This window comes from Neopelma chrysocephalum, unplaced genomic scaffold, assembly GCF_003984885.1.
Source record: "Neopelma chrysocephalum unplaced genomic scaffold, ASM398488v2 Primary Assembly neopelma1_96926, whole genome shotgun sequence".
NCBI classification, from domain to species: Eukaryota; Metazoa; Chordata; class Aves; order Passeriformes; family Pipridae; genus Neopelma; species Neopelma chrysocephalum.
Window position 1 is genome coordinate 1,012,124 of NW_020925569.1, and position 15,419 is coordinate 1,027,542.

The following is a 15,419-nucleotide window of genomic DNA, read 5'->3' on the forward strand; positions in this document are numbered from 1 at the left end:
CAGTAAGGGCATAAACACTGCAAAGGAAATGAACGAAGTGAAGAGTAGCTGTGCTGGTTTAAAAGTTAACCAGCAGGGGAAATGAACTCAACTCAAAAGAGAGATTATGAGTCAGAATATCAATTTAATAAAATAATACAATAAGTACGATTATACAGACAAACAATTGGTTTTAACCCACAAAACCCAAATGTATAACCCAGCACCCTGGGGCATGAACAAAAGTGGTGTTCCTTGGGCCCCCTGAGTCCAAAGTAAAGGGAGAGGGGAAAAACCTGCTGGTGGGAGAGCTGCTGCAGTCTGGTCAGAAAGTGGTGATTGCAGTCCAGTTGAGAATGGTGGTCTCAGTCTGGTTGAGAGCGGTGGTCTGCAGTCTTCCTCTGGATCCCACGAGTGGTAAAAAGGTTCCAAAACTCCAAGTTTATATATTCTCCAGTTCAGGCAGGAATGCTCACCACAAAAGGGTGTGAGGAAAGGAACATCTTCCTATCTCGCAGGCCTCTTAATGCCTAGTTTATAGCCTGAGGAGTCAGGCTGCTCTGGGCAGAGGGTGTAAATGCTCTATTGATAACAGTTTCTGGGAAATGGCATGGAAGGCTATAGAATACACAGGTTTGGGTTACACCCATCCAGTGATGAATTGGTCCCAGCTGTTCTAACTAGGGCAGTAGCCCACAGAGAGTTTCAGTAACCTGATTTCTGAGCAAAGAAGGGTACACACTCTCCTGTGCCATGTGAGAGACATCCCATGGAGGTATGAAATGCCCCTAGAGATTCCTCTTCTGTCCATCCACCCTGATATATGTCAGCTCTTGGGAGCTGTATTTGTTTGCAAAGTACCTGTGCTACCTTAAACTCGATTGCATGGAAGGAGATCCTTCCAGACTTCAATTTGGGACCTACTGGCCCCATTGATACAAGAGGTTGTTCAGAGACAGGTGTACCAAAACAGGCAAATTGTTTGGTAGAACAAGTAATCAAGGATTATTTAATTAGAAAACTTAATTATTACTGCCGTGATTTGGAGAAACTTCCAAGTGAAGCATCTACTGAAAAAACAATGCTTGACTACTGCCTTATTCCTATGAGGGGGGAGTGATTTGCCATCTGTTGCAGAGTTAAGTCTATGTGTCTTATTTTCTGATTTGCTAGCCATCACCCTAGCAAGTCCTTCATTCTCTTGCGCAAAAATGTAAGCTCAGACCTGTATCTTCAAACTAGTCCTTTGTACTGAAAACTATTTCCTTTGAAGGGAGATATGGATAGTGTCCAGTTTTTTGAGCTTTTATGCCAGACCACTGTTAGCCACTGCTTTTGAAAGCAGCTTTTTTTAATGTGATGACAGCACCTTCAGTCTGGCCTTGTGAGGCATCTTAGTATCTAGCCTTCCTCTCTGTCACTCTCCCATATACATACACTAACTTGCAGACAGACACACAAACACACTAACCAGAGCATCTCAGTAAAGGTTTGTAGCTTATCTCCCAATTGTCTTCTTAAATGGCTTGTTCACACCACCATCACCACTTTTGTAACAACCTGATGCACCTGTTCCTGCAATGAAGGGACAATCTGTCTGTCCTGGGACTATCCTTGCTGTTAGAATGATAATGAAGAGAAAGCAGGCAGGATAGTCTTGCTAGTTCTTACTTGTCTTGCTGATTTCTTGCTCTTTATTTGGTGGTCCTTGGTAATTAGTACTGGGCTACCGTTCAGTGCTCTTATAATGGTGTCATATTGCAAGTAAAACCGAAGACCAGTTTCTCTACTTCTATAAAGTAAAAGCATGGGTAGCTAGACTAAAATAATAATGAATATCCCTTTTCTCTTACCTAGCTAATCATCAGGCTGCTTATTCCATTATTCTCCAAAATGGAGAGGTTCAGGGACTACAATCTGCTAACAGTGACTATTGAAAGGCAATTTTTTATAAATACATCTAAAAATGTGTTTTTCAGCATATTGATGTTTGTCACCTTGGACAAAAATTCCCAACCCAGTAGCCAGTAAAATCACAGGCTGAAAAAGGTATTTAAATTTATGTAATCAGATGTTCCAGCTGATTAATCCCAGGCAAGGCTTTTCAGAAAATGGACCGTTGCATTGTATACTTTAAATCATAAGAACACTCTGTTCCTGGGGGAATACATTGACAAAATTGTGGGGTTTTTTTTCCACTTCACTTTATGGAACCTTTATAATATTCATAGCCATCTTGATGGAATTTCAGTCTTTTTCTTGTTAATGATTCATGAAACAGTATACATTGAGCAAAAATGTGATTACTGGTGTGTGTGGTTTTTTATTTCTAAAGGCTGAAAGCTGTATTTTTACCTTTTGAAAACCATGATGTGGGCTATTAACTGACTTACAGATAATAATGTATGCCTTTTCTAACCTACTCATAATGATGCTTCTAACCCAGTTATAATGACGCATTGACAGATGTAGATAGTGTTTCAGAGGGCTTTTGTGTGAATGAAGGAGATGGTTTTTCAAATCTCTCAAGAATTCAGAGTCCTCTTTCATTTGTGGGAAAACTCACACCAGTCTCCCTTGGAAGAGCTCTCAGGTTGGTGTCGGTCTGTGTATGGTTCTACTACTAAGAGATCACTCACTGCTCACTCTTGTTGCTGGTGGTGGACTGTTTTCTTTTCATTTTAAGTCCCATTTGCATGATGTTCATGGACTTCTTGTATTGGAAAAGCTAATTTATATGCAGATGTATTCTTTACTTATAGTGATTGCTTAATTTTTAATTAATTAAAATATTAATGTAATAATAATATATTAATATTATTTACAGCTAGATTATTTAAAAAAAACCCCAGCTAGTAGTTTGCAAAGAATTTCCTGGGGAGGAAGACTGTGCTGGTGCTTATATATTGTTTCTGAACTTACTTTGTTTTAATACAAAAATGTTCATAGAGGTGTCACTATATGTGGAGTATAAACCACATCTGAAAAATAATAGACTGTTTCAGAATTGGCAAAAACATTTAGTAATGACTTCATTTTACTTTCTTCCTGCCAAAAATGTTCAGGAAAAGGTTTTTCAGTTTGGTTTGGTGAGTGAAATACTGTTGGAAAACAATTTGCTTATGTCATTTGGCTGTAAATAACTACTTAAAAATGTTTATTTGAAAACATTTGTATTGCCATTTAAAAATTATATGATTAAGTGTCCATACCTTAAAACAGCTGTACATGCTTCTTAACAAGATATATCTCATGTTTCTTAATGTCAGTAGGGTAGGTATGTATGTTATGTTTTGGTTTAATAAAGTACAGAGCAAATATGTTGATAATTCAGGTGAGTGCCAAAGTATACTGTTGGGAGAAGAAGTAGTCAGTTGCTCATTCTGATCTGTCCATCCAAGACTGCCTTGGAGAACAGAAGTATATGGTTACTTATAAGGGCAGTAGTAACCTTTACATTTAAGCAGACGTATTCCAGTCAGAGAATGGAATAACTTCTTAAAAATACTGGCAGTTCTTTTGGTGCACATATTGGTGCAGTTCTGCTCTAGTGGCTGTAAAATGTCTGTGACAAATAGCAGTATTTCCTTGCATGCTGAGCACTTCTTTCCTTAACTGGCTTCAGAATTATATTTTATTGCATTAGGCTGTTTTTTGAACTACTCTTGTCTGATGCAGCTTCTGAAATTATTTTTTTCTCCCTTGAAGCTTTCTCGATAGTTTAAAAAGAAACACATTAGAAAGCTCCTTTATATCAAGAAGACTCCAGTTTTTTTCTTTATTGGGCATGTAATAAAATGGGATAGTGGTTTTCTTTTCTATAGCTTTGCACGTGATTTGGGAAAGGCATCTGAGGAACTTTTACTCTATAGGAAACTGACAGCTCTTAATGTTATCAAAGGAATTTTGGCGACGTAGGATTTGTTCTGTGCTGAGGCTAGTGCAAGACAGTTTTTTGAAATTCTTTTCAAGAACAAAGTGAGCTTTCAGTTAAATGCTTACTAAAATTAAGTTGGAGAGGTCCAAGTAAAACTTCTACTAATTGCAGATTTAACTTTCCTAGAGGAAAACAGTGTGTGTTTTTTTTTTTTAATTCCTTGTAATGGATCTTATTATTCAGTAGTGTAACTTAGAGTGTCTCTCATCTGAATATAGATGTAACTATTGAATTTGGTGCTTACATCAGTCTTCTATGCCCATTCTTGAGTGACCTTATTTTTCACACAAGCTAGACACCTGAAGAACAAATTGCTGTTCAGATACACTTTTGGAAACCTAATCTTAGCTGTGCCTTACTGTAGCTATTTCCCCCAAGCTAATCTTGACCTCAGTTCTGGTCTGCCCCATTGGGCACTGCTGCTAACACTTCTTTCCATCTTCCTCAGTCTTGCTTCCTGATACTGTCACTGGTGGAATGGTGACTTTGAGGTTACACTAAATTATGGGAGTGATTGAAACAACTGAGGCAATCAATCTCTCCTCCATCATGGACCAGGGGTCTAACAGGTTGTGTCACCTTCCTCATCCCCTTCCCAGTTTCTTCTTGAACTCAGGTCTGAACATATCAAAGCTGTGCTTGATGTTGTAAGGAGTTCTGTTAGGACTAATATTCTTCGTTAGGTTACTTTTTTGTTAGTTTGATTGTATAGGTGAGTTGTTCTGGGGCTGGAGTAGCACTGTGCGTAATAAGGATGCCAGCGAATGTGTGCTTGGAAGGCAGGACTATAGTAGCACCAGCCTGGATGAGCTGAAATTGTTGTAGGTACCTTGTCTGAGTGATACATGGTGACACTAAGGAAACCAGGAGGAATCATGACAGAGTATCCAGGTATTTCCCTTCCTTCAAGACACTACCAACTACTTTGTATGTCTAATCTGTCAAAAAATCTCCAATATTACCTGTCACATCCTCCTAGGTAATCTGTTCCACTCTTCAACTATCTTTTTGTGGCTATATGGAATGGCTCTCAAATGGAGACAAAAATGTGATTTTAAAAGACTTGAATTAGATAATCTGACTACTGAGCAGCTTATGTACAAAAATTATATTTGCAGGACCCAGGGTAAGAAAGCATAGAGAACTTGAAATCACAATAAGCCACTCCAGCACTGAGATAAGTGTTTCCATGACATATCCTTCTGCAAACTTTGTTGTGATTAATTACATGCTAATATGCAAATAGACTGAATAATTCCCAGTAGTAGGAATGTTCCTTTAAGCAAATAATTTCTATTATCTTTTTTTTATTATGTTGTTCTGTTGTAAACTTATGATTGCATAGCAATTTTGAGTTGGTGAAGAAAAGTATGATGTGGTTGACCTTCTGTTGAGGTGGAAAAATGTGGATGGGTAAAGAGATAAATGTCTCAAAATAGACCATTACAACTGTTGTGAAGTTCTTATTGTTACATACATATTTATTATCAAAGTAACTTGTCCCATGCTTTTCTACTTTTTATCTTGCATGTTAACTCTATTCTTTTTATACTTAGCTTTCTCCAAGGTCCATTTGACCTATTTTTCTTTTTCCTCTGACTCTTTCTGGAGTTTCAGATTACTAAAATTCCTCTTTTATATATATTCCCCACCCAGCAAGGTGGGACTGTTTTTGTCTCTGTTTGTGTCATTCATTTAGAAATTAGTAACACTTCCACTGACTTTGTTTTTGCCATATACGAGGTGTCATTTCCCATGGAGCTTACCTACTGATTATATGAGTGATGCAGCTTGCCTTGCTTTCCTTCCAAAAAATCATGACCACAGTGTTACATGATCCCTGTCATTCAATTTTTCACGTACCATTGAAGGTAAATGTGGACGAATTTTCCCACTGCTTGTTCTTTTTGCTCTCCTTATCAACCATTTGTCTTGACATGCTGGAGTATTTTATTGGACATCATGCATTATGTGGTGGTGTTATCTCAAAGTGCAATGTCTGGTGTATGTTAGTAACGTTAGCCCATTGCCATATCAAAGTTGCCAAAGTAAAGGAGCAGAATGGCTCTGGGCTCTGCTATGACTGCCCTAACTTCTGTTGCATACAGTTGTATATAGCATGCAGATGTGTCCTTCTTTCTTGTGTTTCAAAAACAGTATCTTGACAATTTTATTAATTTTATTGATTCCGGATGGCTTTATAGGAATATGGCTAGTCTTCTAAAAACTACTGTTGTTGGCACACCAGTATTGTTGTTGTTGAAGTCAGTATTGTGAAAACCTAAGTAGCAATTGGGAAGTCTTCTTTGGCTACATACAAATATCCCTTTCTACTTCGTGTGTGTTCAGATTGTTACAAAATAATGTGAAATTAATGGGGACATTTCACTTTGTAAAAGGAGGGCCTGTTAGCAGTTTCTGCAAAATACACAATGTGGCGTCATTTAAGTCAGAGATCAAATGTTTGTTCTTTCTCATTGCTGATCTGAGGTCGGTGATTTGTATAAGTCCCTTAGTTCTTAATACATCAACACCATCTACTATGCTAGAAAGTTTGTAGAAAGTTTGCTCTGCTTTTACAGGTGGTGTTTGGAAAGACGTAAGAGATCCTTAGGGAAGAGCAGAAGGCACAACAGCTGACAGTAGAAGTTAAACAGGCTAATAGGCAGTAGAAGAGTGAGATAGATTTAAGACTCTTTGAATGAAGCTCTGATTTGTAAAGTCATGGAGGAGAAAAAAAGCAACCCACCTATTCCGAGAGGGTTTTCAAGTTTCTGTGAGATGCAGAATTAAAAAACCACAGAAGTTACAAATGCAAAGAAATGTGTTTTGTTGAAGGAGTATAGTATGCTGTGTTTTCAAGGACTTCTACACTTTGATTCTTTCAATAAATTTGCAGTTTCACTTCCCTTCCTGTAAGTAAGTTTTCATCTGAAAAAATCATGGCAGATTATTTTTGAAACAAAAAATGTGATTTGTTACAGAAAATAAAATATGTAGCTATAGTTTGTGCTGTTGTTGTGGCTGTCTGTGTGACCCTGGATATTAGAGTTGTAGTGTGTTTGCCTTGAAGAATAGGGTAATGCACAAAGAGTACCATTTTAAATGGAAGAGGAAGGAACTCTTGTAGGTTGTCGAATCTCCTGGGTTATCAGACTGTATTCTGAGTATTTGTAAACTTTGATGGAGGTGATATTTGCTGAAGTTCTACATTGCTTCTCCTATTATTATAGTTTTAAAAGAAATCCAAATACTGTGCCATGTTTCTGAAAATAAGGGGGGCACTGTAGAAATCAAATAGTATCAGAATCTTAGCATTGTACCCAGATTAGTTGCTGAGAGACTAAAAGGTCTGGTAGGGCACTGAAACTAATGTGTGTTATCAAGCTAGGTAAATAAAGGTGGTGTGAAGAGCTAGAAGAACAGTGCAAATGGCAGTTGTGTGATGGTTTTTGCTTGCTGCTTTCTCTGTAGCCTTCATGCGGTCCTGATGGTATCATGAAGACCATGGGAAGGAGGACAAGACTTTTTTCCCTTTTACTTTAGTGGTGAATTTCCTCACTTTGCATATTACTTTTGATTTTCATCTTCCTCTTATTTTTGGGGCAAAATAAAAGAAGAAATCAGATTGATAGACTAATCAAAACTTGAAACTGAACCACATGATTAGGGTTGTCTTTGAATTTTTATTTTTTTTTTCTATTAGGCATCACAATTTCTGGTCTGCTTTTTTTTAGTTGTTCATCCTAGCATTAATTAGCAAGACCAGCCTTTTTCAGTTTTCGCTAGGGCAGCAACAGTACTATCACAAACTTCACCAAGATTTGTTTTTCAGTCACTATTAAAACCTCCGTAACCAGCTGAGTCTAGGGAGAACTTGACAAGGTAACAGACTTAAAAATTTTGGGTTTTTCTTCCCTTTTTTTCCTCCCTATCCTTTACAATTCATACAATATATGTTTTTTTTTTCTTCTTGATAGGCAGAAAGGGTAGATTTTGTTTTTAATGATTCTTTTATAGTGGCATAAATTAATGGTATCTACAATGCAGTAAAACGTTTGCTCTGCTTTTACAGTGGTGCCTGGAAAGGCATAAGAGGTCCTTCAGTGCTGCTTGGAAGAGTCACAGCAGTTCACAGTAGAGGTTTAATAGGCTGGCAGGCATTATAGGGACCAGGTGGACTAAATGCTCTCAGATTGCAGCTCTAAATTTAAAAACTTGTGGAGGAAAAAAAAGGGGTTTTCAGATTTGAAGCTTTTTCTGAATTTTTAATGATTGTTTATTGCATTGCAGTAAGTAAAACTTACTTCATTCTCAGGATATATTTGTTTTAAAATATATATTAACTCTTATTCCTTAGATGTTTCAGGTATAGGGGCATAAAGTTTGATCTTAGATGGCTACATGACTTTTGGTACAAAGTGAATCCATTGCACAAACTAGTGTTTGGGATATTATTTTCAAAAAAGAGGAGGAGGAAAAAAAAAAGAAAAATAGATAGCTGAACTGTGTATATATATTTTCTTACAACTAAGTGGCCACAATTTTTATTTAAGGGCTATGTAACTACCTGAACACTCATGTACAATGAACGTTCTCTGACATTAAAAAACACAAGGTTTTTGGAGAGGGGGTTAACGTGTTGTGGTGGGGGGAAAACAGTTTTCCCCCTGAAGCTATAAAATGGTAAACCCCCAGGGGGTGGTGACCCTTGAGGTTTGAGCCAACGAGCGCTTCTGCAAAATATAAACATATCGCTCAGACTGGAAAAGAAAGTGGTTATAGTAGTTGTAGTTGGAGAGGTAGCCATGTTGTGAAGCCAAGAGGAGAAGCAGCAGGAGTCCCACTGGGGACTGGGCCCCCCCCAGCCCCTGGCTGGGGGGCTGCAGGGACTTGGAACAGTGTAAGGCTGGACTAAGTACCTGTAGCTATGAGCTGGGGGATGCTTCTCCACCGTGAGCAGCAGAAGCGGCAGCAAGAACAGCACTGACCAAGAAACGGTGGCAGAGAGCCAGAAGATAAGAACTGAAGAAGCAGCAAACAAACATGCAGCCGAGCAGGAAGACACAGAGTTGTCTGAGAGAGAGCCGAGAGACAGCCAGCAGCAGAAAGCAGGACTAAACCACTACAGAGAGAGAGTTTGGGGTAAGAACTGCAACCAACCCCCAAAACTCCTTTGAGATCCCTCCTAAAATGGAGGGGGCGGACTCCCACTTGAGAGAGGAGTCTTAGAGTGCAGCAGCACTGCTGAAAGAGGAGCTAAGAAGCTCAGTTGTCCTGAGAGCTCAGCCAAGACGGAATGTGTGTGTGGGGTGATCTTGGCCCCCCCCTCGCTGCTGCCACTAAGCTAGCAGCCAGCTTGAGTCAGAGCCAGAAGCTCTGCAAGGGGCTTGAATCCCCTGAAGATAAGGACCGGTGCAAAGACCCCTCTGCTTCGCGATATGACGTGGTGACGCGCCCTTCGTCCTGGGTAATGCAGCCAACGGAAAAGAAGACCCTCATTTTGGAGACGAAGGGCCGAGGGGCTTGGATATCCCCTCGTGTGTATTGGCAAAGATCCAGTTACAGCTGCTGCATGGAAGAGAGAATGAGACACTGCTGCCCTGGAAAGACTTGCTGCTCATAAGTTGGAAAGGATCTCTTCCTTCTTCCCTCCTGGACTTTTATTTTGGAGGGAGAAGAGATTTGATCCATTGTAAATACTGCTTTATCATAGTAGAGATAGTTGAGATTGTGTGTGTGATGTATTATAATATTTATTTGTTGTACAGTCATTGTAATATAACCCTTCACCCCATTCTGAGTCTCGTGTGGTGTCTGGAAAACCCATCTCACACTGGGTTGAGATGTGGGAGGGGGGCTAGGACTCAGGAATTGGATTTTGGAGCTGTTGAGAAAGCTGTAGGATCTCTGACGAGTTGCCCCTTTTTCTCACTCTCTACACTGCACTAAATTATGTTTCCTTTCACTTGTTTACTTCTGCTTATTGACATTCCGCTTAGCAATGCTTACAGGTTTTTAAACGCCATTCTGCATTGTCTGGTAACCTCAGAAAGAAGACAAATAATGAAAATTGTAGTCAGCATTGTTTTAAAGCACAAAGAGAAGCTCTGTAAAGAAGCCAAAATCCAACAGAACCAATATATGGCACACTATTCATATGATGTTAACTACTGCTCTACCTCCTCTGAAAATAGTGCTGGTAGTATGCTGATATTTTTAACTGGATTTCCTATGGAAACAACATGTATGTAGGCAATTTATATGTGTGTTAGAGGATGTTTTGTGTGTCCCAAGCCCCTCCATTTGCAAATAATCTGATTAATAATCCTTCTGTTTGAATTCTACTGGAGAGGGAAGGGGAAAAACTATTGTCAATTCTGGCTGACCTAAATTCGTCAACTAAATTTGACAGTGGTCTAGAGTACCAGCAAGTTTCATGGAAAAACAGACAAGACAAGATGATATCTAATTTGGAAATCCGGTGCTGATGTGCATATCGTATTAGTTGGCAAAGAATCCAGACAGGAGGAAGACTTTATAGATGTGTCATCTGTAAGAGAAGTTTGTTTGGTGCCTAAGAAGTTATGAGCTCCAGTCATTATAATTTCAAAGAAGTAAAAGAGTGCTGTTTGATCTTAGACCTGCTTTCAGGTAGCTCCAAGAATACAATGAATGGTTTTGGGGTACTTGAGATGGAGGGAAACACAAGAGAACAAGTGGATTTCTTCCACTGTAGAGCGTTTTTGGTTTAGAAGTTTTGCCCCTTCTGGCAAAACTTTGTGTAACAGTTTCACACTCGAGCTGAAATTGAACAATGTGTGACTGTCTTCTACCAAGTGTTTGGTAGAAGAATATTCCATATAGATCTACAAGTCCTTTTAGTAAACTAAGGAACTGACTTTAAAAGCTACTCTTAACAACTTCCACAAGGAGAAGTATGCTTGGACAAATCCCACCAGTTAAAGTGAATTTTGCAGTAAAGAAAATGGTTTTCATAGTTATATTAGAAGATACTGCTTTAATATAGTGGAAGACAAGGGCTACCAAGGAATTTAACCTGCCATTTCTTTTTAATGGAATACACTATAAATACTGTTTATAGAACCAGGAATTCCTGTCAACATCCTTACATGTTGTGCTGACAAACTACTATCAAGAGTACCGTTTTGTTTTGTAAACTTCCAGTTACTTAGGACAGATAAAATTAGTCTGATCATCTTATTTTGTCTGGTGCTGACTTAGTATCATTGGTATGAATTTAATATAAGATTCTGTGTACTTTTCTGAGAAGTCATCTGCCACATTCTGGGAGTTCTGTGTCTTCCCAGAGGAAGAGAACTGTTTAAGGATTGGAAAGTGAGCAAATAAACAGGTATCTGTAATGCACGGAAATATGAGAACCATTAATTCCAAAATTGTGTATTTCATCCCAATGCATTCACTTAAACAACAACAACAATAACAACAACAAAAAACCAAACTCCCCAAAAAATCCAGTTGTGTGTTTCAGACTCTCAGAGATGAAAAACCTGTACCATTAAAGTGTCATTTCATTTTGGTTTGGTTTGGTTTTGTACTCCTCATATTTAAAATTATAGATTATGCCTTATGAGAAGTTATCAATATGTTTGCTTTCAAGTGAGGTTTCTCTTTTTGAATGTACTAACTCACTGTAGAAGCCTGCCAGCAGCACACCCGGAGTTAAAAGCAGCACACCTGTGTTAAAAGTTAGGAAAACTATTTAAACTTTGACTATCAGCCTGGACAAGACAGCATGTGTAGTGAAAAGCTACATGGCTTTTATTTGGAATGTGATTCCTAAAGAAGCCTGTTTTATTAGTGCTTTTAACAAACGATTTATCTAAGAAAATTATCTAAATATGTTAAGAAATGCATTCTTCAAACAAATATTGTTTTCTTGATAATTGAAAGAACTGATTTTTGGCACGAGGCCTGTAGGAACCTAGGAATAGCATTTTTGGTTGGCTTTCACTGAAGTTGTTGGAAATTTTAAAGTTAACTTGAAATTGAGCTGAGAGGTCATTCAGGTATTAGTACCAGTACCTGTATCTGGGCCTAAGCAATTAAAGTTATGTAAAAACAGATAGTTACTTATAATCTGCCCAAATGAATGCCTTAAGCTGTTAGTAAAAGATTAATTTCAGCTATATAGAGAAAATGCAATTAAAAACTCAAAGTTGGGTAGGAAGCTTGCATTTGCTGTCAGCCATCTCAGTTCTCAAAACTCTGGCTGCGTGGTAGGCAGGGTGGTCCCGACATAGTGGGCTTTTGGATGATCAGAGAAATTAAAAAGGTATCCCTGTAGCTTTAGGGGAAAATGCATATGGCACTTTTCCTCGAGAATCATGGAAATTGCAGTTTGTGTTAGTTAAGAAGCATATGATTCAATGATTCCAGTGTGGGAAACTAAACTGTGAAACACAGGGTTGCTTTTTTTTTGTCTGAAGTCTACACTGAGTAGATGTGATTCTTTCAAGTCTGCATTTAGGACTAGGAGTTGTTCAGAGCACAGGGTTGGAACCAAAGGCTGTAAACTTGTGTCTCAGCAACTGAATATGTCATAAAAGCTTTTGCTGCACAGAAGAATCATGACCAAAGTGTTGACTCTTCAAAAATAGTCTCTAAATTTCTTCTCTGCTCAGGAAAGCAGCACCCCATCATGTCTAATGGTGACTTGGAAGAGAAGAAAAATGCAGTCACTGACATTCTCCCTTCCTTCTCCTTCTCCTTCTCCCAGCTCTGTATGCTGACCGCAACACCATATAGTCTGGGATATCCCTTGGATCATTTGGGATCAGCTGTTCTCTCCCAACTCCATGTGCACCCCCAGCCCACTGGCTGGTGGAATGTAGTGAAGAGCAGAAAAGGCCTTGACTCTGTGTAAGTGCTGCTCAGGAGCAGAAAACACCCCTGAATTATCAACACTGTTTTCAGCACAAATCCAAAACATAATGCCATACTAGCTTACTGTGATGAAAATTAACTCTATCCCAGCCAAAGCCAGCACACTACAGTATTTTTGAGATGAAATGTTTTCTTCCTCTACTTGTCCGTGCCCTGCATCTTACTTTACTGTGCGCCTGTCCTTTGTCAGATGGAGAGATTCAATGCTTTAGTTACTGTAGTTTCCTGCTATTGTAACAAGTAAGAAAATAGTTGTAGCTTAGCCTAGAAGTGGGTCCAAGACTGTAGCTCGTGACCTGTCTTTGAACTGTTAAACCTCAGCTCTTGCTCTGCACATTGTAAAGCATAAGAGAAAGCACCATGTACCATTTCAGTCGATTTAGAGCAGGGAGAAAATACATAATACTTGTTTTGCAAAAGTTGTTAGCATGGTACAGGAGATGGTTGTTACAGCAAAGATTTTAAAAGATGTTAACATAACCACAGTTGTTAGAGCTGTGCATTCTGTTTCTCAAAAGGTTAGGAATCAAAATAATTCTATCCTAGATGTCTCTAGGAAATGACATGGCACATACAGGGAAAATTTACCTTCTTTAGGATGTATGAGTTTTTGTACTTGGTAGTTACTGAACTTGGCCTCTCATTGGCAGTACTTTCACATGAAAGAAGTGTTCTTAAATAATTTGTCTGTCTGTTCTGGGAAAAAATCAGGCTTTTCTTCCATGTCTGGCACAAGTGCTTTCTTCAGCTAACTTATGGAAAGTAAGTTAGCTGTTGCATTCATGTTTGCATCCCATGTTGCATTTATATTTGGCTTTTCTGACTATGTGTGAGGATATTTTAGAAAGTTTGGGGTATAGTAGAACATCATATTATATCAATAGTCTTGGAGGATATGTGGAGAACATGTGGAGGGTATGTGGTTGGGGTGATTTGGTATTTTTACTCAGGGATCAGTTGATTAAACAGTCTTCTATTAGTGATTGAAATGACATTTCTTTTCCTACAAAAGCTGTTTTAACCAGTTCTTGACACCTGTGTTCAGATGTTGATAGAGTTACAAGCATGGATTAGTATTAATATTAAATGTGTGTATATGGGTAAGCTAAATAAACTACACAAAATTTTAAAAGCTATCAAAACTGAGTTGTTGCCTTTAAGTTGTAGTTCAATGTGTAGTATACTGCTAATGCACATCCAAATAAAGGAATTATTGATTAAGACACATTACTTGCATGAAGGCTACAATGAAGAATGCAGTTACCTACAGTAGGAAAATACCAGTATGTAATGCTAGAAGAGGGATTTTTTTCTGAGGAGGCATTGTTTTCTTCTCAGAAAATCCAGGATTCTATTTGTTGTCCCCTTTTTTTTTTGGCTCAGGTGCTTCTCTGAAGAGAAGGAAAATACTGACTCTGAAGCCTTTTTAAAAGATTTCTTACTGGTGTTAAGTATACTCTTCAGATTACTGACAACTAAATTAAGTAAATGATGTCTGAGAATACTTTTTTAAAATCAATTTTTAGTTACGTACAAGATGCTATTGTACTGATTAAAGACAAATGAGATTTTTTTTCTTCTTCTGTATTTGAAGAATAGCTTTACTGATGTGACTTAAAATGAATATGGGATGAGCGGCAGGGTTGATTCCAAAGAGGTATCAAGTAGCATCTGATACATAATATTTTCTCATATGTTTAGTCAAACCATTTAAACGATTAAATAGATCACCTCAACAAGACTACTCACAGAAATCATGCTGATAGTACCTACTATGATGGAAAACTTCCAAAATTACTTTGTTTGTTGTCTACAACTATACAGTGTGCAGTCCTCCAAATCATCATTGCTATTGCTTATAAGTGATTGGAGATTATAAGGTTATAAAAGTGCATGTAATTACACAACACTCCAGAGCATGTATGTCTACTGCTCTTCATAAATTTTTTATTGTAGAGTTGCTTGTGCCACGGTAAGGAAATATCTGGGGCAAATGGAAATTAGACTGCACTGATTTCCTCCTGTTTAATACTGCTAGTTTTTAAGTATATTAAATGACCTGTTAGTAATCAAATTATTTGACATGATTCTTGAAAAGCCACATTTGCAGATGAATTCTTGCTTGGGCCAAAGAACTGTAGAAAAATGAAATCTAAAGCTATTCTGTGAGGTGTAAATTTGGCATAGCGATGACAGAATTTTCTTTTAATAGGTTCTGGAAAACATCAGCATCACCAATGAATGGCTTGATCTTCGCTCTCAGCTCCAGATGACTTGTATTGTTGTTCATAAGGGTAAGTATAATTCCACTGTGAAAGTGTTGGTAAAATCTAGAATGATTTTAAAGCATGTCATCGTAGCTTTTTTTTTATTTACTTCAGCAGACACATTCAGAATGTCTGACCATTATCTGTAACTTAGTGGTTTATTCTTGATCCAGCATTGCTTTACAGCTGTGATAAGATGCAATGTAAAATATCTTCTTGCTACTCTGAGGAGGTGCAGCATGTCAATGCAGCCAAAGGCCTTGGACCTCTGAGACATACCACTGAATATCTGGTTCACAAGCTTCATA

At 38.2% G+C, this 15,419-nt stretch overlaps 1 protein-coding gene across 3 annotated transcripts in view; it reads left to right on the forward strand.

Moving 5' to 3' along the window:
* Positions 1-15,419, forward strand: part of PIP5K1B (phosphatidylinositol-4-phosphate 5-kinase type 1 beta) — a 109,780-nt gene that overhangs the window by 22,014 nt on the left and 72,347 nt on the right. For 2 of the 3 annotated variants that reach the window (XM_027670729.1, XM_027670731.1), the window contains exon 2: positions 15,057-15,138. The gene's annotated coding sequence lies outside the window, so the exon portion shown is untranslated. Of the gene's footprint in view, positions 1-1,882; positions 1,906-15,056; positions 15,139-15,419 lie in introns of those variants that run through there. The other variant, XM_027670730.1, reaches the window with a different exon arrangement.